The sequence below is a fragment of the Globicephala melas genome, chromosome 1 (assembly GCF_963455315.2).
Source record: "Globicephala melas chromosome 1, mGloMel1.2, whole genome shotgun sequence".
NCBI classification, from domain to species: Eukaryota; Metazoa; Chordata; class Mammalia; order Artiodactyla; family Delphinidae; genus Globicephala; species Globicephala melas.
Genome location: NC_083314.1, coordinates 98992191 through 99010240, shown reverse-complemented (window position 1 = coordinate 99010240; position 18050 = coordinate 98992191). Strand labels below are relative to the sequence as shown.

At 38.4% G+C, this 18050-nt stretch overlaps 1 long non-coding RNA gene across 1 annotated transcript in view; it reads right to left on the bottom strand.

Annotated features, from left to right (window-relative positions):
* The window catches only part of LOC132597597 (uncharacterized), a 44975-nt gene extending 31952 nt beyond the window's left edge, over positions 1 to 13023 (bottom strand). Inside the window, exon 1 of the long non-coding RNA XR_009564572.1 lies at positions 12914 to 13023. This is a non-coding gene — a long non-coding RNA (uncharacterized lncRNA). The remainder of the gene's footprint in view (positions 1 to 12913) is intronic.
* Positions 13024 to 18050: the final 5027 nt, after the last annotated feature.

Here is an 18050-nt window from a genome sequence, read left to right as displayed (position 1 = left end):
AGGTTTAGTCCCCTTGGTGCTAGTTCCCTGAAAATGAGACAACCATCACTATCGAGAAGGCCCAGAGCTGTTTCCCTCCCTGCAGGATGGAGCAGCTGCTGTTCCCTCACTTCCTTCCAGGCCTCAAGTTGTCACTGACTTGTTAAGGTAGAACTTTTTCCATCAGTGGAAGAAGTAGCAGCAATAGCAGAACTGCGTTTTATTTTTTGGTATTAACTTACTTATCAACCAACCAGTGACAAATAAGTATTTTTATGATTACCACTGCAGAGAAAAATAGAGCAATGGCAACCACAGGTTAAGAAAAGCTCTCTTGGGCTTTCCTGCTGGTGCAGTGGTTGAGAGTCTGCCTGCCAATGTAGGGGAGATGGGTTCGAGCCCTGGTCTGGGAAGATCCCACATGCCACGGAGCGGCTGGGCCCGTGAGCCATGGCCACTGAGCCTGTGCGTCTGGAGCCTGTGTTCCGCAACAAGAGAGGGCGCGACAGTGAGAGGCCCGCGCACCGCGATAAAGAGTGGCCCCCGCTTGCTGCAACTAGAGAAAGCCCTCGCACAGAAACGAAGACTCAATACAACCAAAAATAAATAAAAAAAATTAAAAAAAAAAAAGAAAAGCTCTATAGAAGAAAACAGGACAGAGTAGACTGGTGCCACCATTGTTGTCCCCACCAGAAACCTGGGCGACAGTCATGCTTAGTTCCTTCCTCTCCTGACTCCTCACATCCAGATGGTCACCAGTCCGCAAATTATTCCTAGTCAGTATTTCCTGAATGTAACCACTCTTTTCTTTCCCTGCTTCCCTGGCATCAATTAGGCCACCATTATAACTCACCTGGCATTTTGTAACAGCCTCCTTCATGGCTGGCACTCCTTTTGCCTCCTCCAGTCCATTCTCCATGTGACAACTAAAATGATCTTTCTAATAATCTTTCACTAATTTCCCATTGGTATCAGGATGAAGTTAGAACTTCCTCATGTGGCCAAAAGGCCCTTCCTGATCTGAACCTTTCCCCCCAAATACTTCTGCAGCTTCACCTCTTTATGAATTCTGAAATTTCAATTCTCTGAACAAGTGATGTTCTTACCTCTGGATCTTTGCACATTCCCTGCATGATCTGACTCCTGCTTGTCTCCCCAGGGTCATCTCATACCTCTGTCCCATCACTCCACATTGGTCTTGAAGGCACCAAACCTGTTCTAACTCTAACAGCTCTAACAGCTGTTTGTGTTTTCTCTGGCTTGAATACTCCTCCTCAGCTATCAGGTATATCTGTATGACTTCAACCTGTTACACTCAATAGCTGTATGGAAAAAAAAAAATGAGAGAGAGTACATACATACTTTAATCAAATCTTGAAATACAGATTCAGGAGTTTGAAATTCTAAGAAACCACTGTGGAAAACTAATATATAGAACACTAAAAAGGAATCAATAGAGTGACTCTTCTTGAACAGCATTCCAACAGCTGAGAGGCTGAGACAGAATCTAGACAGGTTCTTCAGGTAGTGCTAGTAGTTGTGAAAAATTTCCACGTGACGAATTGCTTATACTGCACTATAAGATAGCTCATGGTCCCTGAACTGTGGATGTTTCTAGACCAGTGAGGGAAGCAGAGATGTGCACAACCAGCTGGGAGGTCTGTTCAGTAGCAGCCACTGATTATTGAGCTTCTATCCTGTGTCATGTTCCCCTGCATTATCTCCAGACCTGTATTTCTAACCACATATTGTAAATCACTAGTTGGGTGCCAAATAGGAAGCTCAGAAAACTCTACCTATCTAGAACAGAATTTGTCATCTTTCCCACAAAATCTGATGCTTTTCCAATGTTCTATCTCCCAGTTAACGGCAACACCATCCACTCAGATACCCAAGTGAGAGATCCAGATGTTCCTTTATACCTTACACTCTTACCATCCACATGCAGCCTGTCACCCTCTCCTGTCAATATTACTTTCTTAATTTCTTATTAATGCTGAAATCTGTTTAATTCTCTTTCTCCTCACTGCCTCTACTTCAATGAAAGTTACACTTGTTTCTGAATAATAACAGGTCCCTAATGGATTTCACTCCCTCCAATCTTACTTCATCCTCATTCATTCTCCATATTGCAGCCAGAGGGATATTCTTCTGTTTAAGACCCTATAGTGATTCTTCAGAGCACTCAGGATAAAGCACGTGATGAATATTTGTTGAATGAATTATCTTCTCTAATCTTCAGAATAACATTTGGTGGGACATTATTTTTATTTTTCAGTTAAGTACACTAAGGCTAAAGGGAGGAGCTCACCCCCTAGTCAAATGGCTATAGGTTTGTCTGGATCCTGAGGCTGTACTGTTTCTAGGTCACACTGCCTATGCTTTCTTTTCATGTAGGCAGTGAAGACTGCTGGTTACATAGTGTAATTCTAACAGTCATACACAAGTAAACAATCTCTGATTCCCATGACATTGTAGTAATTACTTTACAGATTATCTTGTACTTCAGTAAAAGTATGATTAACCAGAACTTCAATGAAGTAGATTTTATTTTAAGAGCATGCAGAGGAAAGACATTGTAAACTTTTAGGCAAAATTGCCATATTACCAAAAACAAGCTGATTGATAGGATTTTTTAAGAGCACATTCCACAGTATAACTTGGAATCTTTACACATTGAACCCTGTTATCTATACTTCTTCTATAGCCTGTAGAAAGACCATCAAATAAAGCTTTTACCCAGAACAGTACCCGGCACATAGTTGATGTTCAATAAATATTTGTCAAATGAATGAATTAATAAAGGAAAAAGGTAAAACCCTCAGCATTCTACGATCCTGAATCATTTACTTATGGTTGTCATATTCTTCCTACTAAGGGAAGATAGTAAACTCGTATTTTTCAGCCAAGTTTTCCACTACAGAGATCAAAACAAAAAGTTTTCTTTTTTCTCATTAAACTAGAAAATTCATTCAATCGGAACAATTTATTTCCCAAATATACTGGTAAAAAACACATGTGATTCAAGTTTTTAAACTTTCTACCAATGCTTAATATATATATTTCTATTTATATTTTTTAAACTATGAATTCAGCTATATTGAGGAAGAAGATTGGCATAATTGGTTGAAATGAAAGTTTGGGATTTATTTGCAGATTTAAAATATCAGAGTTATCCCAATCTACATTAATATTTCAGATTCCCTTTTGGTCATCTTTTCCCTAATTCCCTCCACACTTTTTACACTGTTGAGTTACCTAACGCATGGTAATTTTAACCAAAGTTAACTTAAGGTTATAGTTGTCATATCAAAACAAAAGTAAAATATCCTGATTTTCTGGGTGAAATGTATAATAGATAATTCTTGATTATTCAGGAAAAAGATATCACTCAATTTGCTCATATCACATACTACAATTCTAGGTCTTTTTTAATAATGAAAAATTACACTTATAATATTGTCTTCAATATTTTAACACATAAAGGTCTAATATGAAGAATTTTAAGAGGTACAACTTAAAGAAATTAAATCTTATCTCTAAAAAAAAAAAATCAGATTTTTTTTTGTATTACTGGTTGTGATGTCTGATCTGATTTCAGGTCAAGCTGTAAATAGGCCAGAAAATTAGGGGGAAACTGAGCTTGAGTTCCCATTGTAGTGAAATTATGATTTGGTTATGATACATTGACAGTTTGTAGCATTACTAGTTATATATTCCCTGTTTATGAACATATATCTAATATGTCACTGCTTCTGAGAGAATCTGTGTGGGAAATTTATTGTATCACCAATACCAAGTTTTTGATGGACATTAATCCCATTCTGAGGCCTGGTGAAATTATTTTAGGACGGAGTTTGGATACTTTAATAAAAAGCATAATATTGGCAAATTTGGAAAATCTAGGGGTGGAGGTGATGATTAGATCAATATTAGATTTTTTTTTAAAGGCTGTAGAGTTTTCAGACCCTTTTTGGCAGGACACATACTTCTGGGGACTGTGATTACATCTGTTCTGGACATTGGCCTTGGCTGGGGAAGCACAATGTCATACTTTGCTCTGGAGGATCCCTCTCTTCTCTGATTCTTGAATCACAGGCAGATCAACCACAATTAGCCTGGTGTAGAAGCACATCTTCACAGCAGTTTTTAAGAGGAGGAAATGCTGTATATCTATGCAAATTTGCTTCTCTGTGTGTGGTGGCACTCTGTGTGGAAGAATCCATCTAGGGCTGCTTTCCTCTCTGGGTCTCTGAGGGTCAGGCTTCCTTCCTGCAGTAAAGTGGGGGTGGGAATCTCTCTGAAACCACTCTATTTTCCTGCCTTTTTTTTTCACTCCTAGTGAGATACGCAGCAGTAGATCAAACTCATTCTCTTCGTTGACGTGTTCTGTGTCTGACTTCAGTGTGTTTTTTTGTAGTCTTCAAGTGAATTGTGCGCAAAACTCACAGCAGCTGCCTGTAGCAGATAACAGCCAAGGGCAGGGTAATAGAATGGTGTGGTCAGTCCTTCCCTTCCTAAGCTGCAGTCTTCTCCTTTGAGGTACCCCTGAGTTCTTAACTGCTAGAGTTCAAGGAAATCTGACCATCTTTTGACTTCAGTAGAAAAACAAATTTGGTTTGAAATTCAAAGTACCCATGTAATCATTTATAGAAAAAAAAAATCTCTAAACTTCTGTTCTAGAAAGTAAAGCAGTAAAGAGGTAGGAAATCCCCTAAACGGTTTTATTTAGAAAAAAAAAAAATCATACCTATGCTACCTCTGTGGTGAGAAGTAAAAATCATAATGCAGGAGAAGAACTTGGTGAACATACTTTAATTAGATTATTAATGTTCACAGCATCAAGTACAAGAGCACTAGACATAACCTGCTTGACTTATAATCACTACTGCGCACTTAAATGACTTTCATAGACCATGCTGCTTCTCCTCAGGTGGCTTAGTGGTTACTGTGGATCATGATCCCCACCCTTTTAGATCAGATAAGGCTAAAATGTGATGATGAAGGGAGGGGGAAAAACCCTTATATTTATAAGCCAGTGCTTATAAAGATATATAAGACATCTAAAATGAAAATCTATTTATCAGAGTCAGAGTCTTTAATAAGTTTGCCACAATATTTTAAGCAATACTATTGCTTATCAAATTGCCTCTCATGGGGCTAAAATCTTCTGAAGCACTTACATTAATAGAAGAGTTACTTGATTTTTCTCATGCTTACATGTGAGTTTTTAAGACAACATGAGCTTCAGGTAAATGTTTTTGTCTGTCATTCCACACACACCAACAAGACTTTACTTCTATCGTTAAGTTCCTGCTGTAAGGAAAGTCTGAAGTTATCACTGGCAGCAGGTCTTTTGGTTCTACCTTTAAAAGTCTCTAGAGTCAGACATAGAGAATGGACTTCAGGACATGGGGAGGGGGAAGGGTAAGCTGGGACGAAGTGAGAGAGTGGCATGGACTTATATATACTACCAAATGTAAAACGGATAGTTGTGGGAAGCAGCCGCATAGCACAGGGAGATCAGCTCATGCTTTGTGACCACCTAGAGAGGTGGGCTAGGGAGGGAGAGAGGGAGATGCAAGAGGGAGGAGATATGGGGATATATGTATATGTATAGCTGATTCACTTTGTTATAAAGCATAAACTAACAGACCATTGTAAAGCAATTATACTCCAATAAAGATGTTAACAAAATGATACAACAGGATTATTATATTTGAAAAAATGTAAAATAAATGTAAAATAAAATAAAATAAAAGCTGCCTTGGGGGTCATGTGAACTCAAAATAAAGCTCCACTTATAAACAAGCCCCATATGATCTGTATATTTTCATCTGATTGCTGGTATGCAGTTTACATATATTAAAATGTTTGTATCTTTAAAAAAAAAGTCTCTAGGGTATACCCTCTTTTCCGTGCTCACCAATGCCATATGACAAGTCTTTATAGCCGTTTCCTTATACTCATCTAGGAAAACTTCTAACTGATCTGATCACCTCCTGTCTGCTCTCTACACTCCTGCTAGAGTTATCTTTTTAAATGCAGCACTGATAATTTCACTTTTCTGCTTAGAAACATTCAATGGTTCATAGCTCACCAGTGGTTTAGTGGTGTGACCAGATATTGATAACAACAACCTTTGGGGTATCTGGGTGGGAGGAAGTAGCCAGAACCTCAGCTCATTGCCTCCACCTCAAGCAGCTTCTTCTGGTGACTCCAGTGTACTATTCAAATATTACCATTTTTTATTTGAGCTTCTACTTAAAAAGTTTGGAAGCACTGCCTTAAAGCAAGCGTTCTGACTCTGGACACATGAGAACATGGACCCAGGTTTACTAGATCTCTTACTTTTTCAAGAGCAGCTGGAAACCCAGATTTCTATGGTAACTTTTTGGTATTGCAGCAAGAAGGATCATGGTTCATGCCCAGTGTGGTATGCCTGTGAGGCATAAAACAGACTTTCATGTAGTTAAGTCAGATATTAACAAAGGGTGAAAAACATAGGCTAATTTTCTCTCTCTCTGATTTTCAGTGTTAGTTGAGTGTCAGGATTTCTGGCAACCGCAGAGGTTCCTGTACAGGAGTTATCATGATAGAAACCTGCTAGGTTCTTTTCATTCTTGGCCATTTTTCTCTTCAGCCTATCATAATTAACACCACTGCCAGAATAAGAAGATCCAGGAAACCAGAGCCTGGACGAATTAGTAGTCTGGGACAAATAATTTGGATCATGTCGACTGCAGAAAAACTGTGTCTAAATAAGGAGATCACTAGAGTGATTCCTTTAGTCTTTTACTAATGGCTTATGAGAAGAAAGACCTGGAAAAATATGGGCTCAGGAAATATTTGCTGAATACATTAATGAATGAATGAGCAAATTCATATATCTATGAAAAATTTTAGAAGAAGCTTCAGTGTCTTTTCAATGCATATTTTCTTTAATTCGATATCATGAAGATGTTCAATAAATGTATTGTGACGAGAAGTTTTATTTCAAATTACTTCAAATAACTTTTTTTTTTTTGGCGGTACTCGGGCCTCTCACCACTGTGGCCTCTCCCGCTGTGGAGCACAGGCTCTGGACGCGCAGGCCCAGCGGCCATGGCTCACGGGCCCAGACGCTCCACAGCATGTGGGATCTTCCCGGACTGGGGCACGAACCCGTGTCCCCTGCATCGGCAGGCGGACTCTCAACCACTGCGCCACCAGAGAAGCCCCAGAGAAATGTTTTTATACATCACTTTTTATCAGCTGAAGTTAAAAGTGAACTATTCATAATTTTCGTGCTTCAAAGGACACTATCAAGAGATTGAAAAGGTAGGGACTCCCCTGCAGTCCAGTGGTTAAGACTCCCCGCTTCCACTGCACGGGGCACGGGTTCCATTCTGCATGCCACTCAGCGTGCCCACAAACAAATAAAATAAAAATAAAAATAAATAAAAAGAGAGAGAGAGAGAGAGAGATTGAAAAGGTAACCCACAGAATGAGGGAAAGTATTTGCAAATCATATATCTGATAAGGGATTAATATCCAGAATACATAAAGGACTCCTACAACTCCTACCACAACCAACAAAAAAAACAAACAAGCTGATTTTAAAATGGGCAAAGGACTTGAATAATTTCCCCAAAGATAATGTATAAATGGCCAATAAGCACATGAAAAGATGCTCAGCATCATTAATCATTAGCGAAACAAATTAAAATCATAAGATACCACTTCACACCCATTAGGATGATTATTATTAAAATAAACAAATAGAAAATAACGGGTGTTGTCAAAGATCTAATGAAGTTGAAACCCTGTGCATTGCTGGTGGGACTATAATATTGTACAACTGCTATAGAGAACAGTATGGTGATTCCTCAAAAAATTAAGCATAGAATTATCATGGTGCAGTAATTCTAATTATAGAGATATAGCCAAAAGAATTGACAGCAAGGATTAGAACAAATATTTGTACACTCAGTTCTTAGCAGCATTGTTCACAATACACTATATACATATATATATATATATGAATATTACTTCAGCCTTAAAAGGGAAAGAAATTCTGATACATGCTACAATATGGGTGAACCTTGAAGACATTATGTTAAGTGAAATAAGCCAGACACAAAAGGACAAATATTGTATAATTCTAATTATCTGAGGAATTTAGAAAAATCCAATTCATAGAGACCGAAAGTAGAATGAAGATTACCAGGTATTAGGGGAGTGGAGAGTAGGAAGTTATTGTTTAATGGGTATAGAGTTTCAATTTGGGATGTTGAAAAAGTTCTGGAGATGGACAGTGGTGATGGTTACACAATTAATGTGAATGTACTTACTACCACTGAACTGTACATCTTAAAACGGTTAAAATGGTAAATTTTATGTTATGTATATTTTACCACAATTTTTAAAAAAACAAATTATTCATAATTGTGATCTTTATTTCTGGTCTACGTAGGGGTTTTTGTCAGGCTCCTTTGTGTGTTTACCCTAGTTCCTCCTAAATCAAGCGTTCTACTCTCCACATATATGTACACACGTAAGAATGTGTGTGTGTGTGTGTGTGTGTGTGTGTGACAGAGAAGGTGTTAACAATAAATAGCTCAAAATTGAAGTGGGTAGGGCAAGTTAATATTGATATTCATCTCTGCAATCTAAAAGCTTGTCTTTAGAGAGTCTTGTTGCTCCAAGGATGCTTAGTTCTAGCACTAGATGTTTTATTTTTATTTATATATGTATTTTTAAATGATACTGATCACTTTTCTTATGTTTATTGGCCAGTTGCATTTGTTCTTTTTTAAATTTTTGTTTTTATTGAGCTATAGTTGACATATAACATTATATTAGTTTCAGGTGTACAGTATGATGAAATATATTTAATGCATATATTGTGCATATCATGCATACATTGTGAAATGACCACCACAATAAGTCTAGTCAACGTCCATCACCATACAATATTTTTAAATCTTGTGATGAGGACTTTTATGATCTACTCTCTTAGCAACTTTCAAATGTGCAATACAGCATTATTAACTATAGTCCCCATGCTGCACATTACATCCCCATGACTTATTTATTATATAACTGGAAATTTGTACCTTTGACCCCCTTCATGTATTTTGCCCACCATCGCCCACTGCCTGTGGCAACCACCAATCATCTGTTCTCTGAATCTATGAGCTTGGGGGGTTTTTTTGTTTGTTTGTTTTGGTGTTTTAGATTCTACATATAAGTGATATAACACGGAATTTCTCTTTGATGACTTATTTGACTTAGCATAATACCCTCAAGGTCCATTTATGTTGTCACAAATGGGAAGATTTCCTGCCTATTATGGCTGAATTATATTCCATTGTGTGTGTGTATATATGTATATATATTATATATATATATAATATATATACTTTATCCCCCATTTTCTTTATCCACTTATCCATTGATGGAAACTTAGATTATCATATCTTGTCTATTATAAATAATGCTGCAGTGAACATGGGGGTACATGTCTTTTTGAGTTAGTATTTTCATTTTCTTTGTTTTCTTCAGATAAATAACCAAAAGTGGAATTGCTGGACCTTACGGTAGTTATGTTTTAAATTTTTTGAGGAATCTTTGTACCGTTTTCCAAAGTGGCTGCACCAATTTACATTCTTACCAACAGTGCACAAGTGTTTCTTTTTCTCCACATTCTCTCCAACACTTCTTACTTCTTATCTTTTTGATAATAGCCATTCTAACAAATGTGAGGTGATATCTCATTGTGGTTTTGATTTGCATTACCCTGCTGATTACTGATATTGAGCATTTTTTCATGTACCTGTTGACCATCTGTATGTCTTCTTTGGAACAATGTCTATTCAGATCCTCTGTCCATTTTTTAAAATCGAGTTGTTTCTTTGCTATTGAGCTGTATGAGTTCTTTATATATTTTAGATATTAACTCATCAGAAATTTGATTTGCAAATATTTTCTCCCATTCAGTAGATTGCCTTTTCATTTTGTTGATAGTTTTTTTGCTGTGCAGAAGTTTTTTAGTTTGATATAGTCCCACTTATTTATTTTAGCTTTTGTTGCCTTGCTTTTGGAATCAGGTTCAAAAAAATCATCACCAAGGTTGATGTCAAGGATCTTACTGCCTATGTTTTTAACTATTGGTGTCATGTGGCAATTCCCATGGCATAGACATTGTCTATCAGGATTTGTTCCTCAGAGAAAAAATAATGCTTCTCACTTTCAGAAGAATATGAGAAAAAAAGCATGATGTCCACCTCTCTTTTCCAACCATATTGCCATCACTCCACTTAAGTCCCATATAAACTCACACCTAAACTATTAACGTTAGTTTCCTTTCTATACTTTTAACTCATCTCATTCAGTGTATACTGTACTATTCTACCATATTGATTTTCTAAAATAACACCTTTTCTTAGTAGGTGACTTTACTTCCTATTTCACAAAGATTATATCAAGCATGAATGCTCTTAAGTTCCTGCCCTTCCCCCCACTTCTACAAACACAACTGCAAATGCTGTAACCTTGCCTCTTTTCTCTGTTCTAAAAGGAGAGGTTACGAACCCTGATCCTAACCCAGCTGCTTGTGCTCTGGATCTCATTCTCTCCCACCTCCTCTGGGACCTGGATCCATCAGCTGCCTCTTTTCTGTCCCGTGTCTTTAACCTCTTCCTTTCCTTTAGCTCCTTACCTTTAGCCTATAAACAGGCTCAGCTCTATCTCAGCATAAAAAAAAAAAAAACAAAGTGCATTTCTCAAGCTGCCACCCTGAATTTCTCCTCCTCACTTCCAAGCTTCTTGAAAACCTGTGCTCTATTCGCTTTGTCCACTTCTTTCCCCCACCTGTCTCTATGAAACTGCTCTATGAATGTTACCTGTGGTTGTTTAGGTACTAAATCCAATAGGCAGTTTTCATTATTTATTTACCCTATCTGTCTTCAGCTTTGACAGTTTGGGCCAAAATCTTTTTTTACCTGGTTTCAGTGGAATCATTCTTGTAACTCTAAAATCATTCCTTCTTACTCTTCCTCTGTCCACCCTCAGCTACTGGTGTGTCCCACTGATCTGTCCTTTGTGGTCCCTTCTCAGCCTACACGTTGATGAAGTCTGCAGGCTGATGGCATCACCGTAAGCTGAAAACTCCAAAATTCTCCCTTTTCCTCAGCTTTTTCCTGTTTGCTAGACCCAGCTGTATACTGAACATGTCCACTTGGATGTGCAGCATATTTTATTATAATTCCCTGTTTTCCATATCTTGGTAAATAGTACTACCGTCTATCAATTGTCCATGTCAGAAATGTGGAAAAGATTCTTTTCTTGCCTTTCTATATACCTAATCCAATTAGGCACGAAGTCCTGTGTATTTTACTAAAGTATGTCTATACGCCTAGTTCTCTATTTCATCTATCCTGCCTGGTTCTTTAGCCGTTTAACTAATGGTTCTTTAGCTACATGGCACCATATTAACAGTCCTATAACATACTCCTTTGTGTTATAAAACTGTTGTAGTGAGTTTCAGATCTTTTGTAAAAACATCTAGAAATTTAGGCCAAAACTTTATTTTATGAAAAATTAAAATATGACAACATGACACCACCTCACACAATAACACTTGTTATTTTCTGGTTTTTTGATAATAGCCATGTATTATCAAAAAAACAGAAAAAATAAGTGTTGGCAAAGATGAAGAGAAACTGGAACTCCTTGTGCAGTATTGGTGGACACATAAAATGGTACAACTGCTGTGGAAAACTTCACAGCAGTTCCTCAAAAAATTAAACATAGAATTACCATATGACCCAGCGATTCCATTTCTAAGTGTATATACAAAAGAATTGAAAGCAGGGACTAGAACAAATATTTGTACATCCATATTCATAGCAGTATTATTCACAGTAGCCAAAAAGTGGAAACAACCTAAATGTCCATTGACAGGTGAATGGATACACTCTCAATGGAATATTACTCAGACTTAAAAGTGAATGAAATTCTGACACATGGTATGACATGCATAAACTTTGAAGGCATGATGATAAGTGAAATAAGCCAGACACAAAAGGGTAAATTGTATGGTTCCACTTGTATGAGGTATCTGGAATAGTGCAATTCAGAGAGACAGAAAATAGAATGGTGGTTGTCAGGGGCTGGGAAGACGGATAGTACGGAAGTTACTATTTAATGGGTATTGATTTTCAATTTCAGATAATGAAAAGGTTCTGAAGATGTATAATGGTGATGGTTGCATAATAATATGAATGTACTTAATGCTACTGAACTATACATTTAAAAACAGTTAAAATGGTTAAATTTTGTTGTACATATTTTACTACTGTTTTATTCAACTCAGCCTGCTATAACAAAAATACCATAGAATGGTTGGCTTAAACAATAAATATTTATTTCTCACAGTTCTGGAAGCTAGGATGTCCAAGATCAAGGTGCCAGCAGATATGGTGTCTGGTGAAGTCCTACTTTCTGGCTAGTAGACAGTTGCCTTCTTGCTGTATGGTCACATGGCTGAAAGATCATCTCTCTCTCTTCTTATAAAAGACACTAATTCCATTCACGAGGACTCCAGCCTCATGACCTAATTATCTCCCCAAAGCCCCACCTCTAAATACTATCACAGTGGGAATTTAGGTTTCAACATATGAATTTGGGGGGACACAAACATTCAGTCCATGGCAATCATTTAAAATTAGAATATATTTATCAGAATTTTTAAAATTTTCATTCTTGATATGTCTTTCTTTAGAGTTCTAGGAGTATATACTTTGTTCTTAATGATAGAAGGGGTATGAACTAAGTGAAGCAAGTGATTTCTTGAAGAAGGGTACAAGGCAGTGGTTCTGAGGGACAATCAGAGATGTCAAAAGTCACTTTGAAATTCCTGGGTGAAAAGAAATAGAAAACATCTACAGACCTGAGGGTGATCCTTCTGTAGGCTCTGTTCCTCCAGTGACTGCAAAGATGCCTTCCTCCCTCCCTTATCCCTCCAGAGTGTGTGTTTCACAGCTTGAACAGGACCTGTCCTACTTCTGTTAAAGCAAACAGTGCCCTCCAAAACAAAATAGAACTACACTTAGCAAAAAAAAAAGTTTAAAAATACTTGCACATTTGCAGTAATGATGAAGCAATCTGAACGCTGAATAAAAGAGAAAGGCAACTGAACTCCCAAAGCCTTTGGGAGCTCTAACAGGAAAATATGCATATCATTGTTAAGTGCCAAAGTAAATACAGCATGCAAACCCCAAACTACTTATTTGTGTGGTTTCCATAGTGTCAACATATATGCACAGTTGGTCTGGCTTCACTGAGAGCCATTAAAGGTCATGGAAGTAAAAACAAAAGTCAGACTGTCTGTGTGAAACTTCGGCAAGAAAATTCCAGGTTTCCTCCACATTTTCTCAGTTCTAGAGAAGTGAGCGAGAGGTGGCAGTAATGTTCTTTTTCTCTCCCTCTCTCTCCCTCTCTCCTCCAGTCCCACCACCCCCTGGCCACCCCCCCATCCCCGCCCCATGAATTACAGCATTATTTTCTTTTGAGCCCCAGGAACTGAAATTCAAATTTACAGTGAAAGGTACCAAGGAAAGAGATGACCTGTTCCTTTGAATATACATTTATTTTCATGTTTGATTACACCATAGTTAAAATGAGAAATGTTTTCTTTAAAAATGACAGGCTTTGGGGGGAAAAATAGGCACTTTCTTCAAAATTGCTTCTTACTTGTCAAATCAAAATAGCTTCAGGTAAGTGAATAACAGAGGAATACCTGCTGTAGCAACACAGCATCAAGATGACAGGGATAGCACATCACACAGTTTTCCCTGGTTGTGCTACAGTTTTTGAGCACAGATGGGGAGGCTCCTGAAATGTTAGGCGGATGTGGGTGACAAATTATGTCAGTTATAAAAGTAGCTACTCTCAGTGGGATGGCTTTGCCTTGGTATTTCAGAAGTTTAATAGCAGCTGTGCACTGGGATAGTTTTTGGTTTGGTTTGTTTTGAGCTTTTTTGAGTGGAAAGGAATGGAAATGAAGCAGTGAGTTAATTCTACAAGCATTTACTGAATGATTACTATATGCCAGGCACTCCGCTGGGTACAGGTGCAAATTGTTTGAAACTCACATCTGTTGAGTTACTTCCCTAAGGACTCACTGCTAATAAATAACAGAACACATGTCTTTGTAATTCTAAAGTCCAAGCTTTTAACTCCTATTCTATGTTACTTCTCAATTACTTTTGTTAAAAGGGCAAGGTTCTGCACTGTATGTCCCTATATTTTCTTACTCCTTCACACCTGATTCTCAGCCCCTGTGCCCTAGGACAGTTCCCATCTCATCAGTCCTCTCCTGTGGACCAAAACAGTCAATAGGTCTTATCAGCTGACCCCAAATTCCGTGGACGTGTTACTGCTGCTACGGTGACTACCACTGATACAGTTAATAGTACCGCTTCTATTACAAAACACTAACAATAACAATGATAATTGGTAATATTCACTGAAAACTTACTATATGACTGGAACTCTGCTAAGAGCTTTGTCAGCCTTCTTTCATTTAATACTTTCAATGGTGGCTGAATGTATATGCTCTGGATCAGACTCCTCTGTTTAGATCCTAGTCCCCTATTCACTAGCTGTGTGACCACGGGCAAGTTATTTATCTTTCCTGACTCTTGATTTCCTTATCTGTAAAACAGAAATAATAAAAGTATCTATCTAGGAGAGTTGTTGGGGAAATTAAGTAATATAAGTTAGAGAAGTAGCTAATGTACCTAATAAATATTGACTACAAATCATTATTATTCATACAAATACTGCTAATAATTTCAAAAAATTCCTGCCATGTTCATACAGCCCAGATATGAGGTCCTTTTGCCTTGGTTCCCCATATTTTTTATTCCAGTTCTCTGCCTGGAACTGAAACCTATTTTGAACCCCAATCCAGCTGGCTGGATCTCTGGCACCTTGTTCTCTATTCCTGGATTTTGTCATCAGCCTCTGGCTGGGATGCTACTTGATTTTTAACGTCCCCATGGCTACCATATCCCAGGCAAATTAGACCCCCCTTAGCTTTGTCTTTGACCAAGCTCCAGTTCTACATGCTCCTTTGTAAACTCCAGTTTGAACTGCTGACTAGTTTGCCTGTTTTGCTCAATCCTGCTTCTTGCCCTTCCCTGCAAGCTGGCTTTGAAATCGTAGTACACCTTAAGGTCAAACTCACCCAAGATACAGCATGTAGTATTATAGTCATACAGCACACAAAGCTGAAAATACATAGTCCTGCCCTTAATGAACTTATAATCTTTATAAAATAGAAAAAAAGAAACAAAAACACAAGACATAGGTTATATATCCCTTTGGATTCCACTGGCCTTTCCTGCCCTGCATTCTAGGCCATCAGATATTTCTCGAAAACTACGGTGTACCTACTCTGTGCCTCACATGGTTCTGCTGTCTGGAGCTAACTTATTGCATAACTAAGAATACTGACCCTCCACTTTTGTTATCACCTTGCAGCCAGGTAACCAGCCACATGCCCAGGGTCTCTGGCTGCTTCTGCCATTTATGGGCTCAGATGAAACACCTCACCACAGGGCATGGGATTTGGCTTCCTGCTCAGTCAGACGTTATATACAAAAGTACAGGAGCATGAACTCCCTGTGGGGTCAACCTGAACTAATGGAAACCAAGAGACCAGAGGGTGCCAGGCAGATAGATTCTCTCTCCTCTCTTCCTCCCATTCATCCTCAGGCACAGTTTCCTAGGGTTGCTGAGCAGATGAAAGTGATTGCTTTAGTCTCTCCATGGCGTATTATGAAGCAGCAGCCAGCATGGTAACTTTGTGTTACTTCTCATCCTTCCTACCCTCGCCTTCCCTTTCCCTCACCCTTACTGTCCTGGGATTGTGCCTCCTTTATAAGGCTTAAAAACTTAATTCATGCCTCAGGTTCTGCTTTTTAGTGATGGATGAACTCCAGAGCTTCAAAATTTGAGACCCTTGGCCAAAGAATAAAAGGAGAAATGTGGGCTTCCCTGGTGGCGCAGTGGTTGAGAGTCCGCCTGCCAATGCAGGGCACACGGGTTTGTGCCCCTCGTGCCCCGGTCCGGGAAGATCCCACATGCCGCGGAGCGGCTGGGCCCATGAGCCATGGCCGCTGAGCCTGCGCGTCCGGAGGCTGTGCTCCGCAATGGGAGAGGCTACAACAGTGAGAGGCCCGCGTACCGCAAAAAAAAAAAAAAAAAAAAAAAAAAAGGAGAAACGTTAGGCTTAAACGAAGAGAAGACATGGAATAAGCGGAGATTCTTATGTACCTGGTAGTCTTTCTGATCATTTTTCTCCACACAGAACTCTCTCACCACAACGTCCCCTCCCCTAACACACACAGCACCCTAATATAACTCAATTGTTTTGCCTTCAGGATTTAGCACTTAATCTAGCATTTTCCTTCTACTAAGTCTGTTTCGCCTAAAAGAAAACACATCACTTTAAACTGTTGATAAATCATTTCATTCCACAGTTAGAGATAAAGAGCTTAAAAATACAAATATCTGAATCAGTTTTAGCTGTAAAATAGGATATCACACTCTTTCCTGTTTTGATGGATGAGGAGAGTTAGAGGGCAAAAAGGCAGTGTGGGGCCCTGGAAGGGGACAGAGCAGACTAGAGGCAGGAAAGATGACCTTCTCCAATTATACAATTTATTCACAGTTCTGCACTGTTCATCTTCATCTGATAACAAGCCAAGAAACGCTGGGCATAGCAGTCCTGTGGGGTCACACACAGACAAATTATAATGGAAGCTATGATCAGATAATAAGCTTAAGCAGAGATCTAATCCCTGATGGAATATTTATAAAAAATGGAAAGAATTCCATATGGAATTCTAACTGTATTAAACAAGGCAATTCTAATCTGATACTGGATATTATGGAACTGAATGAATGCTATAGTTCAGATTTTGTTGCAGCAAATGTTATTTCAAGAAAATTCTTTTTTTTTTGGCGGTACGCGGGCCTCTCACTGTTGTGGCCTTTCCCGTTGCGGAGCACAGGCTCCAGATGCGCAGGCTCAGCGGCCAGTGGGATCTTCCCGGACTGGGGTACGAACCCGTGTCCCCTGAATCGGCAGGCGGACTCTCAACCCCTGCGCCACCAGGGAAGCCCAAAAAAATTCTTTATAGAAGAAAATCTAAACTTACTCTTGGAATCATAGTCCATTTAGTTAAAATTGTATTTGTTACATTTTATCAGCCAAACACGGATAGTGAGAGAGCTGTTATTTGAACTCAGATTCCACACTTCTATTAAGCTGAACTATACCCAGCACCTTCTGTTAAGAATCACTGCACTAAAATTATCTGTTTTGCTAAAAAATAGATACTATCACATCTCTACCTTTCAAAACTTTCAGTTTAAAATTTTACCATAGCATTCAAAACTCTTTATAATCCACTTCTAACCTCAATATTGACCCTAACTATTTCATTCTAGTATCCTATCACATTTGCTTCCATTCAACAAACATTCAATGAGTGTCGGTTTTGAGATAGTCCCTTATTAGGTAAAAAGAATATAAAGACCCTGCAGAGTAACGGGGAATAAAGAAATAATTATAATAAATGGGGAGGGAATTAATTTATAGAACCTTTATGTGTCAGGCACTATTCTACTCACATTTTATTTACCCTTTGCCTAGCACGTGGCGTAGATAACCCTTGTTTGACAGATGTAGCAACTGAAGTCCAGAATGGTTACATATTTAAACCAAGATTCTACAGCTGGGATGGCAGTAGTATAACTGAGATTCAGCATCAGGACCGTCTGCCTCCAAAACTCAAGGTTTTTCAACTATACCAGTGATTTTCAAAACTTTTATTTCCTGTCAAGTAACTTATTATTGAAATGAAAATAAGACAAATAGATCAAAGTTGACATGAAAATAAACCAAATAGATAAAAAAAGAACTGCTCTGATGAATCAGAGTGTGACGCCTAGAGCCCCTTCCTTCCTGAATCCCTGGGTCTCTGTGAAGGGGCAGCACAGAACTCAATTTGAAA